Here is an 11,735-nt window from a genome sequence, read left to right as displayed (position 1 = left end):
GTATTCAACACAACACTCAAACAAAGGTCAACCAAACAATATTACCAAGAGACCAACTCAAATAAGAGCAAAAGAAGAAACAATAACTACGTACCTCAAGTAGGGCGTTACAATTATGTGACATATAAGTTTGAGAAAAACTAGTAGTATAATTGGGCAAGTTAGTAGACTTAATACCTAAGTTGTGGCATAGATTTTTATAGAAGAAATTAGATTGTCCAAAATGTAGTATTCATTCCCTAATTAAATTATGCTGTTTTAATATATAACTAATAGAATTATAGAAGAGTAGAATTTGTGAAAGCTAATGTACTTGTGTACGTGTACATTTTACATAGCATGCTAGAATTGAAGAATTATAGAATTATGTAGAAATTATAGAATCGCGTATGTAAACACGATGCATAGAATTCAAAAATAAAGAATAACATAGAAAATGTTTAGTTTAAGCCTTTTAGTAGAATAGAACTTTGGGCTTTCCAGAAAAGCATAGAAATAAAAGCTTTAGAATTAATGGAATACATGCCAGAGTTAGACACATATTTTGGGATCATGCATAGACAACATATAATTGCATGACATAGCATAGCATATATTTCAGAAATTTTATAATTATTGGAAATGTCTAGCTAGCTATTTTGCAAATTTACAGAGAATGTTTTCAGAGGGTTGTTGCGATGAGGAACCTGTGAGCATTCGCTATGTTAACCAATGGCGACAGAGATGCAGAAGTTTCCCACATGCATGCTGCCATCAGTGAGCAGCCTTAGAATAGAAAACAAAATTGTACATGTAATGCCCTACTTGAGGTACATAGTTAAGATTTGATGATTGGCTTGAATGTTTATTGTTTTGTCCTCATTGGAGCTTGCATGTTGTCATTTTTGGTTGGCTGGCCCTTAGTTGGATTGATGAGTTGCTTTGGTTGAGTGTTTGCCCTGAAAATTATGAAGAATTGGCGAAATTTTGGAGTATAGGATTCGCCGGGGCGAAGAAGAAGCTTCGCCACGACAAGGAGGTGCTGCTGCCCATGGAGTAGCTGTTGGAGTATTTCGCTGCGGCGATGGGCCGGCTGAAAAATTTGTTAAGTTTTAGATATTTTTCCCTAAGGGCAATTTGACCATTCTACCCCTAATTAGTAGGAAAAGTGGGGAGTAAAATGTAAGGAAATTTCATGGAGAATATGTTAGTGTGGGGGTGTGATTGTAATGAATCAAAGGATATAGGTGGAATTTTCAAGAAAGAGCAAGGGCATTATGGGAATGAATGAGGNCGAAGCACGGCAGACTGGACTTCTTCTGTTTTCAACCAATTTTCAGGGCAACATTCAACACAACACTCAATCAAACAATAACAACAAAAACCAACTCGATTAAGGGCAAAAGAGGAAACAATAACAACGTACCTCAAGCGGGGCGTTACAACTAATGACCTGTATTATAATCCGGATAGAGCAACAACTCAATTCCACTGTGGCCACAGTTTTAGTGTTATTGCCATATACTGAATTGCGCTGTGAGATAACTTCTCCCGTACCCAGGAGTGATGAATCCTCTATCTATCCACCATAGTCTTGATACACTCCTTGATGTAGCCAATCACCACCGTATTGACAGCTCTGAATAGAACTGCGTTAGGCTAGTGTCAAACTGCACCAATCAGTGCACAAGGCGCTCCGGTGATCTCAAGTCTAAGGATCACATGCACCACCATTCGTTAGAGAATTTGTTCCATAGACACTACGATTACCATCCATATGGAATCCTCTGGTGGGTCAGTCTAGTGAACTTGCTGCGGTATATCCGCCTACAACAAGCACCCATGTGTTGCAACAAGTTGTCACCAAACAACTTTGACAAGTGAGATCAGTCACTGCCTTTCGATAGGGTTGTTCAACATTATGATAGCCTTACCGTATTATCTGTGCCCTTACTTCAGAATAATATTGGAACTACAGACGTTTCTAGAATGGCCACCGTATGTGCTCATAGAGTTCTCACTATCAAGATTTGAAACACTTGATACCCTGGTCACGGTTGTACCATTCTAAGGACATATATCAATACATATTGCAATAATAATGATTTACGCGATATAGAATAAAATGCCTTTTATTATTGATTAATGAACATTATTACAAAGAGTCAATTCTACAATAATTGATTGGCTCTAGGGCATCTACTCTAACACTGACCAGGATTCGCTCATGTTTGAGATAACTGAAATTGTTGAATCCTCTGCGTAGTTTGCTAGCACTCGACTTGATATGTCATCTGACCTGTGGCCCATGACTACCACTCCCTTATCCAGGAAACCTCATCAATCACCCTAGAAAGTTGTGCTCTCATACTCTCCATTGAATTAAGCTCTGGCTAGTGAGATGATGTCAATGGGTGTGAAGCTCTCTGATTACGCTGTTGTTGATAGGTGTTAGCTCCCTTGGGTCCACTATGTAGCTTCTAAAGGTATTGAAGCATCAACTTTAGAGATGTCGGTGTCTTTACTTCATCTTCCCCACATGGAACTCCCACTCTAATGTACAAAGAAGTAACGAGACTCAAAAATAGGTAGGACACATCATAAACTCTAGCAGTATGCATGATCCTATAATAAATGACCTGGCCAATGGCTTCACACATCTACTGAGCAATAGCATACAACATGAAGGCTCTCTCAATTTCCATTTTTCTGTGATGTAGTGTAGGAAAAATCTTGGCACATATGAAGTACTGCCACAACCGATGGGTGAATGAAAGTTACTTCGCTGGAAAACCCTTATACTTACCATTACGAGAGATGTTAAACTCTCCCTGATCCTTTGTCAAACACTGTAGCACTCTATCATACTTTGGATCCTTTGTGAATTTGGAGTACTCACCCTGGTCGATCGGAATGTCAAGTAACCCATAAAATTTGTTGATGGTTTCTCCATTGAAGCTCACCTCCTTGCCTCTAATCATAATCTTCCCTTGTCGGCTCTCAAAGGCGTTGGCATAAAATTCCATCACTACAGGATCGGTAGCTGCATCCGGTGGGGTTGTAAATTTTGCCATGTCAGGTCCCTTATAACTTAGTAACCCCGGAATAAGCACTCTCAAATTCAAATCCTCGCTCATCCAAAAACCCTTGACCATTCATGGTAGCCTCATTATATCTCTCTTCTGCAATGGGCTCACAAATCTATCATCATGGGTGTCTCGTGGAGCAGCCCCATGACTCCTACTCAATCCAACCCCATTTCTACTCTTCTTATGCGATGCCATTTCAAAAATCAGGATGCAAATACTCCACAAAACAAAGCAACAACACCCAAAAAACAATCCAACCAATCTACCCAATTACACAACACTAAATCAATCGCAATAGTCCCTACTCACCCTAATCACACCACAACTAATTTGCCCAATTACATGGCAATTACACCACACTACACAAACTAGCAATCCACAATCACAACAATTTCAATCAACCAATTTCCAAATTTTCCCACACAATCACAATTTCTCAATCAACAGTTTCAAATATTCCAAATTGCAGAAATAAAATCAAGAACCCAAAATTTTGCAATCTTCAAAATTGGAAATCTCTGGAAATTCCTCACAAAATAACACGACAAACTAGTGATTAAAGATCTTGCCAACACAATTGACAATTCTAGAAGCCTTGGATTGTTGAATTTTGATCCAATTTGAAAAACCCCCATTCAACCCTAACTTCTCCTTGGTAGATTTCTACACTAAATAGGATTGAAATTTGCAAAATCAAGTGTAGAGAAGTGTTTACAATGTGTAAGGAGTGATCAATCAGCACAAAATCATCAAATAATTGAAGATTTGAGAGAGAAAATGACACTGTAGCACAAGAAGAAACGAAAATGAGAAGAAAAAAAAATTGTGTTTTCTTATATAGGAAATGGGTTGCGCTGTGGCATGAGTTTCTGCGCCACAGCGTGACATGGATTTTCTCATGAAGTCAAAAACACTGAAGTCAAGCCACAGTTTCGTTGTGCGTTTCACGCTGAATTATGCCGCAGAGTAGGAGCTTGCGCTGCATCATCACAACGAATCAAATGCGCATAAAACACCGAATTGCACCGCGGAGTGAACTGGATTTCCCTTAAAAAAAATAACAACTATTAATTACTCTACAACACACTAAATGAAATACTGAAACGAAGTCAAACAAACTGAAATAAAACAGAAACATGAATTAAAATGAAAAACTCTGGTTGCCTCCCAAAAAGCGCTTGTTTAACATCTAAGCTAGACGGAATGTTTGGTCTATGGATCAAGGAAGCATCCTCAACTCTACATTAGACGTCTTAGTTATTCTTCTATCAATGGCCTCTAAGTAACCCTTTGCCTTTTCATAATTAAATTTGCTATCCTCAGCAGTCAAAGCTAACCCCAATTTGTCTTCTATCTTATCTTGGAAAGAACTAGAAACAGTAATTAGCTCCAAGGAATTAACAAGAAATCACTCATTAGCTTTAGAAGGTGAAGACAGAGAATTAAAAATTGAAAATTCCACATGTGATTGTGGGTCCACATGAGAGTGAGGTGGATGGGTAGGTAGGGAGCCCCACCTATGACGAGGGCATCACATATATTAGGTGGGAGAGAATGTAACGAATCCCACATCGGAAGCGTATTGGGGAGGTCTTGGGCCTATAAATGGGAAGAGTTCCTCCACCTAATAGGTTAACATTTTGGGTGTGAAACTCCCAGCCCGTGACACTAGGCATTGCCAACTGTAGTTGGCTAGAGTCGTCGCTAACAAACCACCATATATACTCAATACTTGTAAAGAGAGATTCATTGATGAGTTACTACATAATTCTCCAGAATTCTCCTCACTATTTTTTCTTTTTCCCTCCTCATTTTCCTTTCCCTTCTTCTTCTCATTTCCTTCTTCCCTTCTACTCTTTTTCTCTTTTAATTTCTTAGGACTGATTTCAGTCATAACACATTCATTATCCATTCTTCGAGAGAATGTAGTGGACAGGAATTCTTGAGGGTAGTGAATCTATCCATGTGGATATTATTAGGGAGTTCTATGTGAACATTTCCCCACTTCCACCTACAGGATAGATGCCCAAGGGTTATTTTGTGTTTTGTAGAGGACGAATAGTTAAGCTATCTCTGGACAAGATTAGGCAGACATTAAGATTGTCATTTGTACCATAATATAGTTAGTCATGTTAGGAATGGTAATAGGTGAGTTTGTTATTCTCGTTGTAGCGAAAAATAAAAAACTCGCTACTAAATTCCAGCAGCAAACTCTTAGCGAAAATGGAAGTCACTATAGCAAAATTTGTTTGCAATAACGAAAATGAGGTTAAGTCACGTACGTTATAGCAAAGAAAAACTCATCATAGCGAATTTTTTAATATGTGTTTTTGTTTTTAGAGTTGAACTAAAACAGGAAGGATGCTTTAGGACCAAGGATCTTTCCTTTTAAAGGCTCAGGCTTTTGATTTTGTGGATGCTACTTTGATAGAGATGCCATCACATTTTTCAATAAGACCTACACTGTTCCAAGATTGATACTGAGGGACATTGTATATAACAATGTTGATCTAGTCTCACACATATCGACCATCAGCAACCAAAGATTGCAGTTGATGTATGCTATGACTAGATCCTTGAGGATAGACTTTGCAAGTTACATTTATAGGTTAATATGTAGAGTAGCGCATATGCGAAATGAACGAGAGTCATTACTCTTTGGTGGGTTGATTAGTTAGTTGTGTAGAGCTTATAGAGTTGGAATTCATACAGATAACTTTGCTTTGATCATATTGACGAGTTGGATAAGACAGTTATTGAGTTATGTCAAGATGTGACTTGACTTGTTCATCATTTTCTTGGAGATTAAATTGCCATGATGGATGATTGTTGAGTATTCCTAACTTTGATATAATTTATATGTTTATTTTATGTGCTATAGTACATAGATTACTGAAAGGATTTAAAGGTCCTTCATTTTTTGTATTAACCTGTATTGTTCGAAAAGCAGATTATGTTATGATAGTCATTTGCATTATTATCTTGTTTCCTTAATTATCTGTGATAACACACCTTTGTCTATTTTTTTCCAAAAAGAGGGAGAGAGAAATGTAATGATTCTTTCTAAATGGGGGAAAGAAATGTGATAATTCCTGGTCTCAATAAAAAAAGATAATTCTTATCTTAGCATAAGAAGTGAAGTTTGACCTTTACATATTTAGGGGGGGAATTTTATCCTGAGAATAGAGAAAATTTCATCCTGAGAACAGAGAGGATTGTCATTCTTGAAGAGAAAACGAATTGTGACATTAGGGGGAGTTATTAACACATGATGATTGATTTATAGAGGAATCAAGAATGTCAAATGATGGATTGATATTTGAGTACTTAAATTTGTTTTACAACACATTATGCATTTCAAATTTTGTGTTTAAGGTTTACATGCGCAAGAATAAAGAAATTAAATATTCATAAAAAGAAATTCGACATTGAAGATTACAAGATCAGGACAAGAATAGATGTTGTTGTGAGTATATGTTGAAGTCTTGTTCATGAGTGTAGATGCAAAAAAATCTATCGTCATGAAAATAGGGTATGATCCCGTGAGGTTGAGACCACTGACAATCCGCTAGACCTGCACACATGAAAGGACAAGCGTGAAGCTTCTAGAAAACACCGGGGTGGTGTTTTCCGTAGGCACTTTGACGCTCAAGTCAGTGAAGCTGAAAGAGATTATTTGATAAGAATTAAGGAGATGAAGAATTACCAGGAGTCTTGTTAGAGGCTAGGACTATGGCGGAGGCGTCGAGTTCTTGAGAGCAAGCACTTTAGAAGCAAATAGATGATTTTGAGTAGTGTAGATTGACTATGGGAGATTGCATGCCTAATGAGAGGGCAAGCCTCTGTTTTTATAGTGAACCCAAAGGGCTGGAATCCGAGTAGGACACTGAGTCCTCTTTTTTTGGAGATAATCCATATCAAGAAAGAAATATGATTTCTTGACCTTATCAGATTAAGTTTAATAGTTTAAGTAAGATTTGGAATCTTAGTAGAAGAGGAAATAGAATGAGATTCTGATTTTCTATTTATAGACTGTTGTAGGCTAATGGGCTGAAACTCATTTTATCTTAACTTATAGGATAGCCCAACTCGTAGAGTAGGTAGTTCACAAGGTGATTTTAAGCGTAAGCCCAATCGAGATTGGGTTGAGGCCTTAGGCCGTGACATGTTTATTTCGTTATTGGGTCTCGTCAAGCCCAAGACAATTTTTTGCCCTAACAGTTAGCCCCCCACTCTCTAAGTTAAAGAGTATTTAGCTTAGAGAGTAGATTTAATTGAATGAGTGTAGACTGAGCGGATTAGTGATAGCAGCTCGTTAGGTCGGATGGATCATTGTGTGGATTGGGTCGATGACTTGTTGATTTGAGGTGCAAGTCCTTCAATCGGTCTGGGTCGATTGAATGTGTAAATCTATAAATAAGTCTGGGCCGATCGAAGGTGTATATTTATGAATCGGTCTGGGCCGATCGAAGGTGTAAACTTATGAATCAGTTTGGGCCGATCAAAGGTGTAAACTTATGAATCGGTCTAGGCCGATCAAAGATGCAAACTCATGAATCGGTCTGAGCCGATCGAAGGTGTAAACTCATGAATTGGTTTGGGTCGATCGAAGGTGTAAACTCATGAATCGGTCTGAGCCGATCGAAGGTATACACTCATGAATTGGCCTGGGCTAATCGAAGGTATAAACTTATGAATCGGCCTGAGCCAATTGAAGGTGTAAACTTATGAACCGGCCTGAGCCAATTGAAGGTGTAAACTCATGAATCGGTTTAGGCCGATCGAAGATGTAGACTCATGAATCAGTCTAGGCCGATCAAAGGTATAAACTCATGAATCAGTCTGAGCCGGTTGAAGGTGTAAACTCATGACTCGGTCTGGGCCAATCGAAGGTGTAAACTAATGAACTGGTATGGGCCGATCGAAGGTGTAAATTCATGAATCGGTCTGAGCTGATCGAAGGTGTAAACTCATGAATGGGTCTGGGCCGATCGAATGTGTAAACTCATGAACTGGTATAGGCCGATCGAAGGTGTAAATTCATGAATTGGTCTGAGCCGATCGAAGGTGTAAACTCATGAATGGGTTTGGGCCGATCGAAGGTGTAAACTTATGAATCGGTTTGGGCTGATTGAAGGTGTAAACTTTAAATCGGTCTGGGCCGATTGAAGGTGTATGCCAAGTGGAGCTTATATGGAGCTTGCAGTCGAGTTGGCGTGACCGACTTGTAGTTGAAACCTTTGAGGCCTATATGGCCCAGTCGACGTGACCAACTTTGTAGTTGAAAACATTTGATTGAAGCTGGAGCAGTGACATGCATGGCATGCATGTTTTAAGCAAAGAGCCGAATAGAGAGTCAATATGCATGATGTGCATGTGTTACGGAATGAATAAAAAGTGAGCTAAATGAAAAAATGGGCTGCATGTATTTAAGTAATGGGCCGAATAGAGAAAGATTTAACCAAATAGAGTGGTAGTTAAAAGGAGATAATGACATATACCTTTCCCTTTCAGGTGTTGCCACCCATGCTTGCTGTATCGAGTGGAGAGAGGGGTGTTACTTTCTATGTCGAAGTTGAACCAGTTGAAGTTGAGTGGGCACGTGATTCACTTTTGGGCTGAACCGAATGGGCACATTGATATTGTATGTGCAGACCCAAATATCATTGACTGGACTACTTGTGTTGTTTAGTGCTGCTGAGTTGCAGTGGGGGGTGGAAAGTTTGCAAACAGCAGGGAGCGTGAGGGCTTTTGTGACAGGTGTGCTAAAGATTGTGATATGAAGGTGGTTTGAGTTGATATGTATTGGTTGGGAAGGGGCGATGGTTTGAGTTTGGAGTTTTGGAATACGGTGGGGTAAGGAGATTAGGCGAGAGTGGGGTGGCATCACTTAAGCAGGTTTTGTTTGGGGAGTTTCTCTTCGTGTTTAGTAAATGACTTTGGGTGTTTTGAGAGGATTACTGCTGTGTTTTTAGGATTTAACTATGTGATTGGAGAAGCTGTTAGGGCGATTTTAGGAGAACAGGTGGACGGGTTTTGGGTTTCAAAGTGGTGGCAAATCTCCGTGAAGTTGAATTGGGATTGGATCAAGGTTGGTCGAGTTTGAGTTACCTTCTAATGGAGCGAAGGTCCCGAAGATGCTAGCGTATTGCGGCATCTTCTTGAATGAACAAATTGACTGGTTTTATGGCAGGTAATGCATTGCAAAGCTCTGATAACGGTGGCGGACCACCTGGTGGTTTGATGATTGAAGTGAAAAGACGCGCTCAAAGAGGTTAGAGACAGAAGCTATTGCCTTATCTGAACAGAGGATTAGAGAATAGAGATTGTTGAAGCAAAGTCAATGAATCAAGTGGTTTAGGAACACCACTTTAAACTCTGACACATCATTATTCTATTATTAATTTAGAACAATAATATGAGCTTCAAGGTCTTATACTACCCGCTGAATGGATATAATATAAAATAAATTACGATATGCCGAATAGATATAATATGGCATGTGAATAGATAAAACAAATGAAGAAAAATAAAGAAAAAAAATTCTTATCGTGATGGGATTTTCTGATTAACATTGTCAGTCGAAAGGAGTTCCGTGTCGCCTCCCATGTTGTAAGTCGTCGTTTGCAGATGATTGTCAGGGCCCCACGGTGGGCGCAAAACTGTAAATGCAAAAAATCTACCGTCATGAAAATAGGGTTTGATCTCGTGAGGTTGAGGCCACTGACAATCTGCTAGACCTACACACATGAAAGGACAAGCGTGAAGCTTCCGGAAAATAGGGTGGTGTTTGCCGTAGGCACTCCGACGCTTAAGTCAGCGAAGCTAAAAGAGATTATTTGATAAGAATTAAGGAGATGAAGAATTACCAAGAGTCTTGTCGGAGGCTAGGACTACAGCGGAGGCGTCGGGTTCTTGAGAGCAAGAACTTTAGGAGCGAATAGATGGTTTTGAGTAATGTGTGGGAGATTGGATGCCTAATGAGAGGGCAAGCCTCCATTTTTATAGTGAACCCAAGGGGCTGAAATCCTAGTAGGACATTGAGTCCTCTTTTTTGGGAGATAATCCCTATCAAGAAAGAAATATGATTTCTTAACCTTATCAGATTAAGTTTAATAGTTTGAGTAAGATTTGGAATCTTAGTAGAAGAGGAAATAGAATGGGATTCTGATTTCCTATTTATGAACTGTTGCAGGCTAATGGGCTGAAACCCAATTTAGCTTAACTTATAGGATAGCCCAACTCGTAGAGTAGGTAGTTCACAAGGTGATTTTAAGCGTAGGCCCAACCGGGATTGAGTTGAGGCCTTGTGCCGTGACATGTTTATTTCATTATTGGGTCTTGTTAAGCCCAAAACGATTTTTGGTCCTAACAATGAGTATATTTTAGTAGTACTCTAATTATTTTGTTGACTTAGTGTTTTGAAACAAAATAGCCAGAGGGGAGGATTGTTAGAGCACAATGAGTCGAAAGGACTTTTATGTGATGGATTTTTAGAATGGATTTCCTAAAGAAGAATTGTGTAGAGACTAATTCTAGAAGTCATCCTCCTGAGTTGATTGGTTTATTTCGTTATACAAAACAATCGGTAAAATATATATATATATATATTTGAGTTTCTGGTTAACTTGTTTGAGTATATTCCACAGGATATATTTTTCAGAGTTAGTTTAGACTTAGGAATCTTAGAATTCATGTTGGAAGGATTTAGACATATTTTCACAGGTTTGGATAATCTTAGAATTGATTAGAATATACTTGGTCATGTTAGCAATGGTAACAGGTGAATTGTTATTCTCGCAATTAAATTCCAGAAACACACTCACAAACTAAGAAAAACTTCTGGAGATCAGAAGTATTTAGTTATTTTATTTTGTATTTGTTTACACTACAAGAAAACACAGCAACAACAACACATTATTTTACTAATTAAAAGTAGTTTCCAAAACTCATATATAACAACTAAATTGAATTTAGTTGCCCGAAGCAATTGCAATTTTTTGGCGCCCCACCTTCTCGGTAACAAGAAACAATTGGCGTGTTCAAATTATTTTTATATAACTAAATTTTTAGTTGTAAGTAATTTTGTTTTGGCAACTATATGTTGTCATATAATTACTAAATAGCCATAAAGGAAATGAGACATCCGATGTGAATCTAACTATCAGTAAAAAATCAGCATTAAGACAAAATATTAAAACCAAGACTTTAGTTTGTAACATGAAGAAACTAAGCCACCTAATTTGTCATAAAAATTAAAAATACTCAATTCAAGTCAAACAAAACTAGGTGCCAACGACTAACTAGAATCAACATTCCAGCTCAAGAAATATATATATCACTCAGAGGAGTTTATGCCTTGGATTATACACAACAATCTTTTATTCAAATAATTCATAAGTGTTTGTGAGTGCCCTGGGAAGCAATTTAGATAGGAGAAAAACAATATGTAACACAAGGTTAGAAAGAAAATAAAAGTAAACCATTAATTTGTAAACGATGCAGATCACCAAGATTAATATCCCTTAACACAAAAGCCCTTTGATATGAATTAGCAATGTTTACATAAAGTTTTTTGAATGCATCAAACATCCCTCCATGCCCCCAGTTTCTAGTTATCAATGCAACTGGAAAATTAGCATTCAAAAAATTCATAATATTCTTAAT

Source organism: Pistacia vera, unplaced genomic scaffold (genome assembly GCF_008641045.1).
Source record: "Pistacia vera cultivar Batoury unplaced genomic scaffold, PisVer_v2 Contig117, whole genome shotgun sequence".
In the NCBI taxonomy this organism is placed as follows: domain Eukaryota; kingdom Viridiplantae; phylum Streptophyta; class Magnoliopsida; order Sapindales; family Anacardiaceae; genus Pistacia; species Pistacia vera.
This window is presented reverse-complemented; position numbering follows the sequence as displayed.